The sequence below is a fragment of the Fukomys damarensis genome, unplaced genomic scaffold (assembly GCF_012274545.1).
Source record: "Fukomys damarensis isolate Sample0158 unplaced genomic scaffold, DMR_v1.0_HiC HiC_scaffold_25, whole genome shotgun sequence".
Classification (NCBI taxonomy): domain Eukaryota; kingdom Metazoa; phylum Chordata; class Mammalia; order Rodentia; family Bathyergidae; genus Fukomys; species Fukomys damarensis.
The window spans coordinates 3384178-3398317 of NW_022900937.1; the positions used below are offsets into that span (position 1 = coordinate 3384178).

At 50.6% G+C, this 14140-nt stretch overlaps 1 long non-coding RNA gene across 1 annotated transcript in view; it reads right to left on the bottom strand.

Annotated features, from left to right (window-relative positions):
• Window positions 1-9841: 9841 nt before the first annotated feature.
• LOC104874496 overlaps window positions 9842-14140 on the bottom strand; it is a 28238-nt gene continuing 23939 nt past the window's right edge. The window contains exon 3 of the long non-coding RNA XR_783751.1: window positions 9842-10676. This is a non-coding gene — a long non-coding RNA (uncharacterized LOC104874496). The remainder of the gene's footprint in view (window positions 10677-14140) is intronic.

Here is a 14140-nt window from a genome sequence, read left to right on the forward strand (position 1 = left end):
TATATATATATATATATATATATAGCTTTTTGTGATTATTATTATTATTTTTAGATAGGGTCTCACTATGTAGTTCAGACTGACCTTGAACTCATTATGTAGCCCAGGCTGACCCCAAACCTAGAGCAATCCTCCTGCCTCAGCTTCCTGAGTGCTGAGATTACAGGTTTGTGCCACCATGCCCAGCTGTTTTCAACTGTTTGCTTTGTTTTGTTTGGGGCAGTTTCCTGAGACAGCATGTGACAGAATACTTGGTTACATACTGTCACCCTTAGCCCTCATAATTTCACACTGAAAGGTAACAAGTAAAGCTGAGACTCAGAGAAGTTGGATTTGGGCCCAAGGTTACTGGGTACATCACAGAGAGGATTTTCATGAGGACAAACATGACCGTTCCTCCCTCACTGCCACTTCGCCTGACCACAATGCTTCTTCCAGTATGGAGACCACAGGACTCTGGGGGAGACTGTGGAGAGCAAACAATACTGCCTCCTCTCCACTACACTTTCTATCTCAAGCCCAAACTCCTCTCATTCTACCTGGTTCTCCTAGGGTCTACATAAGATGATGGAAGTAGATTCATATTTCTACTTAAGAAAAAAGTCCGAGGAGGACATTTTCAACCCATACTGTTTTCCTGCTCTTGTCAGCCACACTGGAATTCTACGTGTTTTTCTCAAGCAATTCCACACACCAGGACACTTACATAACCCTGAGCTGTGCACCCCCAGCCTGGCACTGTATCCACAGTGTAATATTAACAAAGATAAAGAGATTACGAACACTTCGCTTCAACTCCAAGTTGACCAGTATGCAACATACAAAAGGGTTTGCTGGTCAAACTGTGGTCACAGCCAGTTGCAGGACTCCATAACTTCACAGTTCTGGGCATGCCTGCATTCCTGTATCAATATTTGCATTTTGGCTGAAACACAGCCAGCTTTATTATATAAAACAGCACAGGAAGAAGTTGCTATGCAACTCCAGGCTACTGAGGAGATGTGTCAGGCTTGCACACACCGAAGTTGTTTTCCTAGAACCAGTGACAGGTTTCCAGTGAACTGGAAATGATCCTGTTCTTCAAGGTTTTTTTAAGGCCAGGGACATGGATTGCAGCAATCCACCAACATGTCCAAATCTAAGTGGTGACTTGGCTTTACCAACGTGAGCACCAGGTGACCAGGTTCAAGTTACACTGCTCAGTTCAACAGTCCTGGGGCTGCTGCACAGCGACGCATGAGCCACACAAAGTGTCCAGTCCTGACTGTCACCCAGTGAGTGTTTATCACAGACCCTGACACTGAGCCCTTACATGGTCTAATCCTAACAGTCACGCTGCGAGCCTGACACTTTATGGTTCTCATTTTACACATTAGAAATCTGAAACTCGGAAATGCTAAGTCATTCATCCAAGCACACAGAGCTAGACAGTAACAGAGCCAGGGTCTGAAACCAGGCACCACAGCCTTACCTACAGCACTGAAACGAACAACCTCAGAGTGAACACCGAGTTAGAGACACATTCGGCATGCAGGAGGGGACTGTTTGACCAGATCGACAGAGTTTCGCACATACTACAAATGTAGGTGGCTGGATCCTTGATAGGAAGCTACAAATCCACCATGTGCCTAAAAGGTATCCCAAACATCTGTCCCTAACATCTGGGACTGGTCCGGAGGGGAACAGGAGCACCAACTGCTGCCTTCACCTTAATTCCAAACAAAATGAGCAAGCCTGACATTTCCACGGGACCGTCCTGCCACCAAACACTTCAAATCTCTGGTCAGCAGGGTCACCGTATCTTGATGCGTTTCCTGTTTCCAAAAGCTCGCCACAGAAACATAATAGCGTTTGTTTTTCTCCCCAAGACTTCTCATATATTAATTTTTTAGTGAAAGGATCGCGTAAGAAAAAGTCCAAGGGATACATATTTTAATATTTATGTGATTTTTAATGACCCCATTAAATTGGAATGATCCCATTAAATTGGAATGTTTTAATGAAGCTATATTATAACTTTCATAAAGCTGTAACTTTATGAGAAATTATAAACCCTTAAACTGATGGTATTCTACAATTAACTAAAGAATTATTTTATCTCAGACTATTTAGAGCCTAGTGGAGGGGACGGGATAGCTCAGTGGGACGGCTTACCAGCTCAGTCTGTGCAAGGCCCTGGGTCTGATCCCCCACACAGAACAACAACAAAACCACAACATATTTAGAGTCTTATTAACGGCCACTGAGGTCGACTGCTAGGGAGTAACTGGCATATACAAAGCATCAAAACACATTTACATAGAATTAAACAGTTTACTCAGACCATGAGGGAAATGGAGTAGACGTAGACCTGATTCCGGCTTCAGTGATGTTTGCTGCAGGCCGGGTGCTGTAGCACACACTTGTAATCCCAGCTACTCCAGAGGCTGAGGCAGGAGGAATGTAGCTCAGGTTCCACCTCAGTGAGAGCCTGTCTCCAATAAAAAGGGCTGGGGTGAAGCTCAGTAGCACAGTGCTTGCCTAGCATATTCAAGACGCAAGTTCAATACTCAGAAAGAAAAGACCCAAAAAGAGGAAATAATTCAAACTGTTGAAACAAGATTCTTCTGTTGTTTGAGCTCTTTGAAGTAGACGTTTCAAATGTGAAACTGAAAACTGCTCATAATTTGTCCATTTTCCTAGGATGCCTCATCCTTTTTCCTGCACTAACTACAAATCTCATACTAAAAGAAAATCATAATCTGATTTAGTTTTTAAAGAATATTCCACCTTTTCAGATCTGTTTTCCCACAAATGCTAGACTTATTTTAGCCTAGTGCAGAGTCCCACCTGGGTAGGAGAGGATCTTACACGTCTCACCAACAGAGGGCAGGCCCTGAGCCACCAGAAAAGTTCCACAGTCTCCCACCCTGGAGCCCAGTCCTCTACAAACTCAGGCTGAGATCACACCCCCAAGTCCCTCAACGGTAGCGCCCGGAAGTCGAATCCACCTACTTGAAATGTTTTCTCTGCATCTACACCTTTATCTTTCATTGTCCTCTGTTCAAGAAAATATTGAAGAGCAACCAAATGAGCAAATGAAATGTTCTTACCAGCCCTATCTCCAACTAAAGCACAGAGTAGAGCAAGACTCCCTGTGTATAGCCAGCCTTTCCCCAGTGAATCCCAGGAAAGATGCGTACTTTGTAAAATCCAGAGAGCAGGGTGGTAATTAACATACAGGCCTATATCTCAATTCTAAACAGATAAACTCTAACCAAATGTTTGCCCCCTTGATTGTTCATGATCCTTGATTTTTAAAAAGTACATTAATTATATACGTGCTTTTTAAAATAGTAATGCTACATTTTACAGAGTCACTTTTCAGAGACCAGGTCTCACTACATAGCTCAGGCTGTCCTTGAACTCATTAGTAGCCCAAGTTGGCCTCAAACTCATGAAGCTCCTCCTGGCTCAGCTTCCCAAGTGCTGGGATCACAGGTGTGCACTACCACACCTGCCTTACAAAGTCACCTTTATCAAGCAGATAGCAAGTTCTAAAGGTTCAGCTAATGTAAAATTGCATAATGTTCAAAAGATGAAATTGATTTTTTTTTGCTTTCTCAACTTATCTTCCCAAACCCCACACTTAAGTGAAAAACATTTTAGCACAGAATATATTCAAAGCATCAGAATAAAACTAATAAGCTTCAGAATAAAATTAAGGACATAAAGTCAATGCCTCTAATATATGTGCAACCTATACAAACAAACAAAGACAACCTATCACAGTGATAGCGAACCTTTTAGAGACTGAGTGCACAAACTTCAACCCCAAACATCTCCTTCTTTATTGCAGAGTGCCAATACTGCAGTTAAGCCTAATACCCGTCGCTCACCTTCTGGGGTGACTTGGCTTGTGTGCTGCCAGAGAAGGTTTCATGTGCCTGCTGCAGCATATGTGCCATGCCCTACGTGCCACCACTGCCCTGTTGGAATAGCCAGGCAGAGTAAAATAAATTCTGTATTAAAGACCCAAAGAAAGTGTTTTGAAGGAAACCAGTGAGTATATCAAACTGTTCTTGAACTAAGGGCCTTAAACTGAACAGTGCTCTTCTATTCTTGGTCTTTAAATCCTGAATCTGTTTTCTTAGCAAGCGAATACATCCTGATTGCAGTTTAGTGGTGCTTCTGGTATACATGCAAATGAATCTGTCCATGCAAATGGGTCTTTGCACATATAATATTTTATAAGCCACAGGTGGTGGTGCACACCTGTAATCTCAGCACTCTGGGAGGCTGAGGCAGGAAGGTCATATGTCAGAGCCCTGCCCAAGCAATTCTCCAATGAGACCCTGTCTCAAAATGAAAATAAAGACTGAGAATGTAGGTCCACGGGTTCAATCCCAATACACCGCCCCCACTGTACTAGTAAAGGGACAAAAGCACTGGACAGGTAAAGCACAATCTGTCCATGAACAGACCAGAGTCGCAGGGCTGTCCCCTGAACCAAGGGGAGACTTGGACCACAGTGAACTCTGAGAGGAAAGGGAGGTTTCCTGGCAACCGGGGCATCTGGTAGACCTGCTCAGATGTGCAAACTCTCCAGGAGGAATGTACAGTAAGAGACCTCCCCAGCCGTGCCAACTCTTAATTCCTAGGTGCTTATGGGGAATCACAAAGTTTGAGGATTCCAGAAAGAACTGTCCCTGGGAAATAAAGTCAAGTGTACTTCCTTTTGTAAGCTCTGTGGGCACTGTATTATCTTAAGTCCTTTCTATATATTCCGAAGTTACCCAAATCTAAAGCACCCCAAAAGTTGAATCCACATAATCTCCTGGAACAGTATTTTCCCTCTTCAAATCACACACTAGGGCTGATGCTTAGTGGCATTTGCAACCCCTCTTGCACCTGGAGCCGCTGCAGTGTGCGTGGGTCCTCCAAGGTTTCCTGTGCTGAAACTGAATCCTGCGGCAAAGCAATAAGAGCGGAAACTGAACGTGACCGAGGCTCTGAGAAGCCCTCACGGGTTTCAGGAGGAGGAGGAAGGCATCTGGTGGAGCCCTGAGATGGAAACCTGGGGACCAAGTGGCAAGAGGACACCAGGACACACAAAGCTGTGCTCCCCATCTCTTGCCATGGGCCTCACCCCAAGGTCGCCAGCAGACGTGGCCCTCAGCCCTGAGCCTGCAGCACGGCGAGCCTTAGAGGTCCGCAGCCTTGGGCATCTGCAGCCACAGAAAGCAGACTACTACAGTACCTCACCCGAATCCCACCAGCTCATGCCGCCGTCTGGACGCTATGCGATCTATGATGACCAGCTTGGGGACATGAGCCCCTGTGCAAATCCCCACAGAGAGGAGGGAGAGGCCAGAACCCGAGCTTTTGGCCCCGCTGTCTCAGGACAGCCACAAGGGACGCGCGGCCCTGGTAAATGCTGAACTACAGCACGGCACAGGCCGCTGGGCTTTCAGGCCTGGAAACACCACCGACCTTTGGCCCCAAGTCCTCCTTGGAGTGTGAATTCGATTCTGCCCAACTTTGTCTCCAGAACCCAGGTTCAGGCCATTTCTTTCCTGACTCCAAAGACTACCAGGGGGCCAGGAAGTGGCACAAAGCAAAGCCATCTTTTCCCTTTTCATGGTCTCGTAACTGTAATCAGACCAGTTACCCAAAGTCTGCTGGGCAGGCTGCCCTGGGGGTAGGCAGCGCACCTCCCATTCTGAAAACAAAAGCAGATCCCACACAAAGGCAAACACAAATGACCGCTCTCAATTCAAGCCAAGTCCAACAACACTCCCCCTCTCCGAACAAGAACTCCAAATGGTGATCTTCATTCCTGAAGACAGCCCAGGTGGCAGGGAAGAAGCTTTTCTCTGCGTCCACCAAAGTGACTTACCCCACGCAAGTTTGGAGTTCATGATCCCTCAGAGTTCCAGCTTTTTGTGCCATTGCCAGGTGAAGGCTGTGCGTCCCCAGTACACGGACAATCCCAGCAAGGATGTTTTCCAGCAGCTTCCAGAGACAAATCCCCGGCCTGAAACAGAACAAAGCCTCCTGAATGGTTAGGTTGTTTCCAAACCCAAGTCAACTTGCTCCCCTTGGAAAAGGGCCCAATGGACAGAAGACAAGTACCTGGGACATAAAAATGTATCATCCGAAGCCAGCAAGATGGAGAACCACAGGCTCTCTGCCTGCCCTCGTTCCAAAAGGCCATCTTGACACAGGTTTTCTGCTTCTTTTATCTTTAAGAGGACATAATCAAGGAAACCTGGTTACATGTAATCTGTTGATTTGCGTCAGTCTTGAGGAAGGTGGAGCAGGATTGGGAAAGTGTCTCGCAAACTAGCCCTGTGGTGCTAGTTGACTTGATTACCTCAGGCAGTGAGCTCCGGGAGCTGTGGACTTTGCTAGCAAAGGGTTACGTAAGCATGGCCATGCTACCAAGGCCAGACGTTTCACGCATATAACGACAACCATGGCAGCCAGCACTTATTAAGGCTGCAACACTGGCAGTTTTCAGCACTTCAGCACTAACTCATTGGACCTCCCCCAACCTGGACACTCCAGTCTGCCCTGCCGGGGCCCACACCTGGAATCCCAGCTGCACGGGCTCAACATGACACTCGGGCAGCACCAGCCCCGGCTCAGGGGTGAACGGGGCTGCCTCCCAGCCAGCAATCCAGAATGAAATCTCAGCCAGGCCTGTTCTTTAAAAAAGAATCTGGAAAGGCTTTCTGGCCTCATCTTTCACATGGGCCTGTTTCCCTCTAGGAAGTGCCCCCTCAGCTGTCTCCAGAGCAGGAATGTACCTCCTTTGCCAGGCCATGGCTGCTCTTTCCCTTCTGGTCCCCAAGACAGCCCCAGACCCAGAAGGCTTCTCAGGACAGTCACACTCCACAGAGCTCTTTCCCCAGGGCACTGACTCTGGTTTTTCAGCAGTTCCCCGATTATGAAGCAGATCACAGACCTTTACCATCAGAGTAAGAGGAACTTGATAACCCCAGGACACCAAGACACAAACATGAAATGCCATGAAAACCTCATCCAGTTAACTCATTTTCAACATGTTAAACTCAGATATAAAAACAAGATTTGAAGTTCCTTTACTTCCACCTTAAGAAGGGAACATACTTAGGGACCAGAGCTGCTCCTGACCAGCCTCTGCATCCACTGGAGTCCCCCGGCCAGGAAGAAAGGACTCTGGCTTTTCAAGCCCTTGCAGCCCCATGGTCTCTTGGTCTCCAGTGCAGCCAAAGGCATTACTGGCCTTTTTCATATAAAAAGGTGCATACCCACCAGCCCAAACCTGCTGCATAAATGGCTTATTTTTAAAATTCAAAAAACAGAAAAGGGAAAAGAATTTTTTTGTTTTTGGCTTTTTGAAACAAGGTCTAACTATGTAACGTAGGTTGGCCTCAAGCTCACAGCAATCCACCTGCTTCGGCCTCCCAAGTGATAGGATTACAGGTGTGCGTCATCACGCCTGACTAGGAGAGAAATACTTTTTTCATGTGACATTTGACTGTGGTCCTCAGAGACTCTCCACCCAAACCGGCAAACAGCTCTGTCCTAACTTTGAATTTGCAGAGACTGACTTGGCAGTGTGAAAAAGCGAAGACAGGCTTTGGAAGAACAGAGTACTGAGGACAGGTCAGGACAGCCTAGTGGGTGACCTAGGGCAGTCAGGCAGAGCAGGACAAAATTGACTGCGCTCTTATCCTGACTCCAACTCAAAGCGAGCCTGGGCCTTGGGCAAATCATACAAGCTTCTGTGCCTGTTTCCTTCTGAAATGTCTCTCCATCTGCTAGTGTGACTATTAGAGAGCAGCAGAGCACCTGGTGGATGGCAGTCAGGTGCTCAGAGGAGCAATGCTCAGGCTCTGATTTCCATTACACCGTCACTAAGTTTGATTCTCATTTATTACTCTCCAAGTCCCTGTTACAAGCCAGGCCCTGGACACGGGAGTAAGGAGCCAGTGAGCAGAGGTCAGACCCAATCCCTAGCCAACAGAATTTTAATTCCAGACTTGAAACATTTAATAACTCAGTTATTATAGTACCTAATTATAATGTGGAAAAGGGCTACAGAGGGAAAATGTGTCTTGGTTACTTTCTCACTGCTGAGACACAATACCCAATGCCTATAACTTAAAGGAAGAAAAGTTTATTTTGGCTCACAGTTTGTAGAGGTTTCAGTCCATAGCCAGCTGACTCCAGCCAAGGCTTCATGGCAGAGTCCGGGTGGAGAGCTGCTCACAGCATGGTGGACAGGAAGCAGAGAATGATCAAGGGAAGAGGAGGGAGACAGATTCTGCCTGACCACGCCCCCAGTGATCACTGTTGCCGCCAGCTCCCAGCAGTGCTTTCAGCTGCCAACTCATCATGGATGAATGCACCACAGTATCACACCCCATGAGCCACTCACCTCCCAAAGTCCGGCCTGTGAGCACACAAGGCTTTGGGGGAACAGCTAAATAGAAACTGTAACATGTGGGGTGCTGTGAAAATGCTCAACAGAGAGAGGCCCACTGGGGCTGCCTCCCCAGGAGGGATGAGGAGACCGTTGGCTGGGTTGAGAAGCTACCACGAGCCCGGCTCCCTGAAGGGAGGCCTCGGGGGTGGCTTTAAATGGGGACCGGTGGGAAAAGGAAGGGCGGCAGGAGAACAGGACATCGAGAAGTGAGTAGGCCATGGGCAGGGAGCTGGGTCCATACCGAGGACACAGGGCCCTGCTCTGGGAAGTGGCACTGTCCCTGAAGGGATCAGCAAGCACCAAGAGTTAACCCCGAAGGGCTCCTGCGGAGTGTTGTGGATGCACTCTAACCCGGAAGTGATCCAGAATGGTGTTGCACTTCCGCTCTAGCCCGGAAGTGATCCTGCTTAGTGTTGGTTCCAAGAGGAAAGGCGGAGCCGTGATCCAAGATCGTCATCATCCTACCCAGACAGAGTAACGTCAGAGACGAGCTTCCCAGATCCCAGTGAGATCTCAGAAGCTCTGAAAACCCAGCTCCTGGGCGTCTGTGGGAGATTCAGTGTCCACGCGTCCGGGTGTGGCTGGGATCACAGCCTTACACCAGCTTCCTCACGATCCTTACATCGAGTCAGGTGTGTCCGGTGCTAACTCGCGGCAATGGAGAAGTACCATTTCCTGTCCCTCGAAAGTAAATCCGTACGCTTGGGTCCCTTTTCGAGTACCCAAGCAACCAGACTTGTGGTTGGCAGAATGCCTCTCCATGTACGAGGCGACACCATCTGCTGTCTCGCTCTCCGACATTCCGACCACAGAAATGAACCGTTCCTCAGGCGTGCTCCTTGTGAGTGGGCTTTCCAGGTTGATAGAAGAGAGGCTGAGCAGGCGGCCTGTAACCGCCCACACCATCAAGGAGCAGCTGGGGGGAATAGCAGGAGGTGGGGACATTAGTCCAGTTCTGCATTCCCGAAGAGCCCTGCGGAGGCAAAGTGGTGTCTCCTACCCACCGAGTATCGACCTTGGGACTTTGTCACCTGCCTCAAATTCTGCCTGGTCCTGCCGAGGAAAGTACCAAGCTCTTGCCCAGACTGTGTTGTTGCAGAATTCTGCAGGTTTTCCACACAGTGAGGATGGTTCGCACATTGTGTCTGCCCAGGACCCTTTCTCCTAATCACACACGGAGAGGTGGCATGGTGGGAATGAGACCAAGTCTAAGCGCCAGGCTCCAGGTGCTCAAATCCTGGCTGTTGGGCTCATTAACCGAAGTGCTTATTTCACCTCTCCCTTCTTTTTTTGGGGGGGTCCTTGAGACCAAGTCTTGGAATGTAGTTCAGGCTGGCCTTGGACTTGGCTCAAACTCACAGAGACCCTCCTGCCTCAGCTGCCGAGTACTCCGGTTACATGTGTGTGGCACCACACCCCTCTCTGACCACTGTCACTTACTTCACATTTCCCACTGGAGGGAGAAAGGGAATAAGGATGGTGCAGTGTGAGTGGGCAACGCAAAACAACAAACCCTCCTTTGCTCACAGTTCTGGAGTGTGGAGGCCCAAGGCCGAGGTCAGGCTGGCAGGTTTCTCCTCATCTGCAGGCGCCGGCTCCTTGCTTTGTGTGCACCTGTGTCTGAATCCCGGCTCCCCGGAACCCGCTCGGGCTGGATCAGGCCCATCCACCTACCCAGTCTCAGCTCCATAGACAGACAGACCCTGGCTTATCACCTTTCAATTCTCCAGTGCTGAAACAGTGGTAAGCATTCGGGAGAAACCATACTTCCAACTTGTGATCTTGCCCTGTCCAGCGATCTGCAGTGTGCTCTCTTTTGTAATGCGGGGGACAGTGGCCGCCCCAGAGGCCCGCTGGAGTGAGCCAGGCACACACCGCGGTTTCCGGTGGGGCCGGGCCAGATGCTGGGAGAGTGCTATGCTGAGTGCGTATTTGGCTTACGTGACTTTCAGCTCGCGATGGGCTCCGTGGAATGTGGCCCACCTGTGGTCACACCCAAGTTACTGGTGACCAGGACCTCGGCAAGAATGGGCAGGAGCACAAAATTCAGCCTGCAGCAGACAGTATTTACCCAAAATGTTACTGGCAGAGTAGAGGAGCCGCCGGTGCCAGGCATGCGGCAAGCACCCCGTACCCGCTCTTTCCCAACGAGTAACTGGTCTGTAAGGTGCGGTGGGGAGATGGTGAGCGTCACGAGCACCAAGACTGAGCTGGCTCCACCCTGCAGACAGACAAGTAAACAAAGTCAGGAGCGGTGTGAAGCGGAGGATAGTTCTGTAACAACATCTGTTTAGGTGACCTCTCGTCTTTTTATTTTTTTAATTTATGTTATACCATCCCCCCACCTCGAGCCCCTCCATCTGTACAGAAGCTGTTTCCATTTTTTTCTATTTTCACTTAGGCGACTTCCTGTCTTGCTGAATCCCTGGTTTAAGGGATGGTGCCAGTCTTCACTGCCTTGTAAACTGTTATGGAGGGGCCTTGCCATGGCCGAGGTATCAGGGCTCTGCTTTTCAGCAGCTGTGGGAATTCAGATAAAGCCTCCTCCGGCGTCCAGTGACTGTCAGACGTCCTCGGCCATGGCCTACGGTGGCATATACTGTACCCCTCAGCACCGGGAGATGTACCAGTGGGAGCCCTCTCCCACCTCCCTGCCCACATCCAGAGTGCCACCACTCACTTCCTGAGTTGGATGAGGCTTCCAGGCTGGCTACAGAGTCCAGCAAGAACTAAACGGTGCCCAGGGTGCTCTCCCTCCCGGGAGTCCGTCCCACCACACAGACACAGTGCAGCAGAGTCCTTCCTGTGGGCTCAGTGTGGGGACAGGGCCCTCAGGACGGAGGCAGAGAGGCATGGGGTGATATGGCGCATGCCAGACATACATGCACACACAAACATCTGTGTGGCCAAATGGGCCCTTAGCACCCCCAGACGGGACAACCTTTTCCCCCACCAGGCCCCTTCTGGTCCCGGTGAGGAGCTGTGTGACCCTGCAGATGAAGTCCAGTCGTGCAGCTCATGCTGTTCCTGCAGGATCACGACAAGGATCATCCCTGGACCTCGTGGGCCAAGTCAGAAAAGCACCACCCTGGCCATGGCCTCACATGGTATCCGTGTTCAGAAAGACACCGTCCTTGCACGGGAGGGCATAGTGAGGAGTCCGTGACGATTATGTAAGCAGCGGCAGCTCTCGCTGCCCGGGACACACAGGACACACAGTCCCTGTGCCTGCTGCCGACAGTAGCCAATGCACACCCGTGGCAGCCCTGCGCTCCTGGGAGGACCGAACTTCACGCCCCCACTGCACGCCTGACTGTTGGGAAACCTGTGGCCGCTAGGTCAGGGCAAGCGATCAATAGTCGGGACCCAGCTGGGCCAATGTCCACTTCTGGGAAACTCAAAACTGCCATCACAATCACTGCTATCAAATACACACCTCACATCCCTTCAAATGTGTGTTTTGTTTTTGGTACCGGGGATCGAACTGGGGTCCTTGTGCTTGTGAGGCAGGTGCCAGCCACTGAGCTAAATCCCCAGCCGGCAGATGCGCTTTTTGACAAAGCCTGGTCTGGCATGGATATCTGCTGACTTCCATCCGCCTTTGTCTCCCTGCTCTTGTGTCGGTTCTTTGTGCAAACACAGCCATCTGTGCTCACTGGTGTCATACAGTCCATGCCGAGAAACAAGCCAGGTGATAGGCAGGGGCTCAGGACTTCGGACACCCGTCACTCACTTGCTCATAACAGACAATGACCCTAAGAATCTTGGGGCAGTTAAAACATGAGTTAGCGGTCAACACCCAAGTGGACGGTGACATGTGGAGGACTGTTGGTCCTGAGAACTCTCCTCTCTAAAACAAGTAAATCAGTCAGTCAGTCAACACATACTTATCAAAGCCTGCCATGACCCAAGCTTGTGGGCCACACTAGTAAATGGGACACACAAGGACCAAACGGGGGGCAGGAAGGGGGTTTAAAAGATGGGTTTGTTTGGGTTTTGTTCTTAATTGAGAGTTGTTAGCTATGTGGCAGTCAAGAATGACCTCCCGAGTGATTTAAACAAACCCTGAGCAAATGCCAAGTCCCTGAAGTGACCAAGGACAGGCAAGACGGGCGTCCAGACGGCCCACGTGAGCTGGAAGGAGAAAGGGCCACACTGGCGGTGTTCACGGAGGGAGCACGTGACCCATGGCTCACCGGGTGGCACGAGGCGGTGACAGCACAGGCATTCAAGACGTGTTTTGATGGGGAGTGAACAGGGCTGGAAAATAATGAGACAGAGGGACAGGCTGAGAAAAGATTTCGCCAGGACGTTGCTGGTAAGGGCGTGTCTTGCACTGTTGCCTTCAAGACACTGCCAGCAATGTAAGAGGCCTCTGGAGCTACTGCAGGAAATGGCAAGGACCATGGGATGAGTGTGCTCACAGCAGGAGGGACTCGGGTAGATTCAGGACAGTGTGTTTTTTTACTGTAACTGATACTTTAATTTTGGTGTTGACCATATTTTTTATCACACCTCATATCTCAGGCATCTAAAACATTCGCTGACACAGTGAGCATTCAGTCCGTCCCAAAGCAGTGAGCAAATGCCTGACCTGGGAGTTGGGGGAGCTGCTCATCGGAACAGCAGTTTTGGGGTGGGGAGGAAGACAGAGGAAACGGCTCAAGTGCCCCTCACAGACCCCTGGCTGATTCCACTGACAGCCACTCGGATGACTTCGCTTTTCCACACCAAGGAATCGGCCCCAGAAAGGTGAACAGGCCTGGGCCCAGCTCCTAGCTGAGGCCTGTGTAGACGGCACAGCACAGGCGTGGGTTTGTGGAGGGACCACAACCCTCCAAGAGCTCCCAGTCCAGGCGGGTTCAGAGCACAGGAGAATAAGCCGTCTGTTTGGGAAGGCCCTCTGCTCTTGTGCAGAAGGCCTGGGACTCCCAAGGTGGACAGCTGGAATCCTTCCCAGCCCGTTACCCATGGTCTCCCTTCTCCGCCTAGCTGTTTAAAAAGCCCCAGCAGAGCCTCCATGCATGCACCAGCCCACCCTCACTGAGAAAGGTCGTTTTTAATTCCTCTGTGCTGATGGAGGCATGGCAGGGGTGAGGTTCTGCAGACCTTGACAGTGTCTGACCCGGCTGGGGAGTGCACACTCCACCCAGCCCCAAGACCCAGGACAGGACAGGCCTGGTGGCCCTCGGTGGTGAGCGAGGCAGCAAATCAGTGCCCTGAGTCCCAGGGTCACAGTAAATCTGATCCTTGTTCTGCCTGCCTTTCTGAGGCTGAGCTAGTGAGGCGCGAGGACAGCCGGGTACTGGCCACCTGATGCCGAAAGCTTGTGACTGAGACATGATCTGGCTGCGTGGCCAAGGCTGGCCTTGAACTCCCCAGATACTCCTGCCTCAGCCTCCCAGCGCTGGAATGACAGGCCTGCACCCCACACCCGGGGGTCATGTAATGTGCAGGAGCCTCCGGGAAGCGACTCAGGCTTGTCCCTGCAGATGGCACTTCGAGCAGTGGGTTGGGGGGGTGGGGGGAGAACCCACCCAAAATTGTGACCAGAAAAGCGGGAGAAGGGATCCAGGAAAGAAACCGGGAGTGCGAGAGGGCGCGGCCCGGCCAGAGGGAGGCAGAGTCAGGCGGAGACTGGGGTAGGACGCAGGACGGACAGGGGCGGGGTGGCCCGGCTGGCCG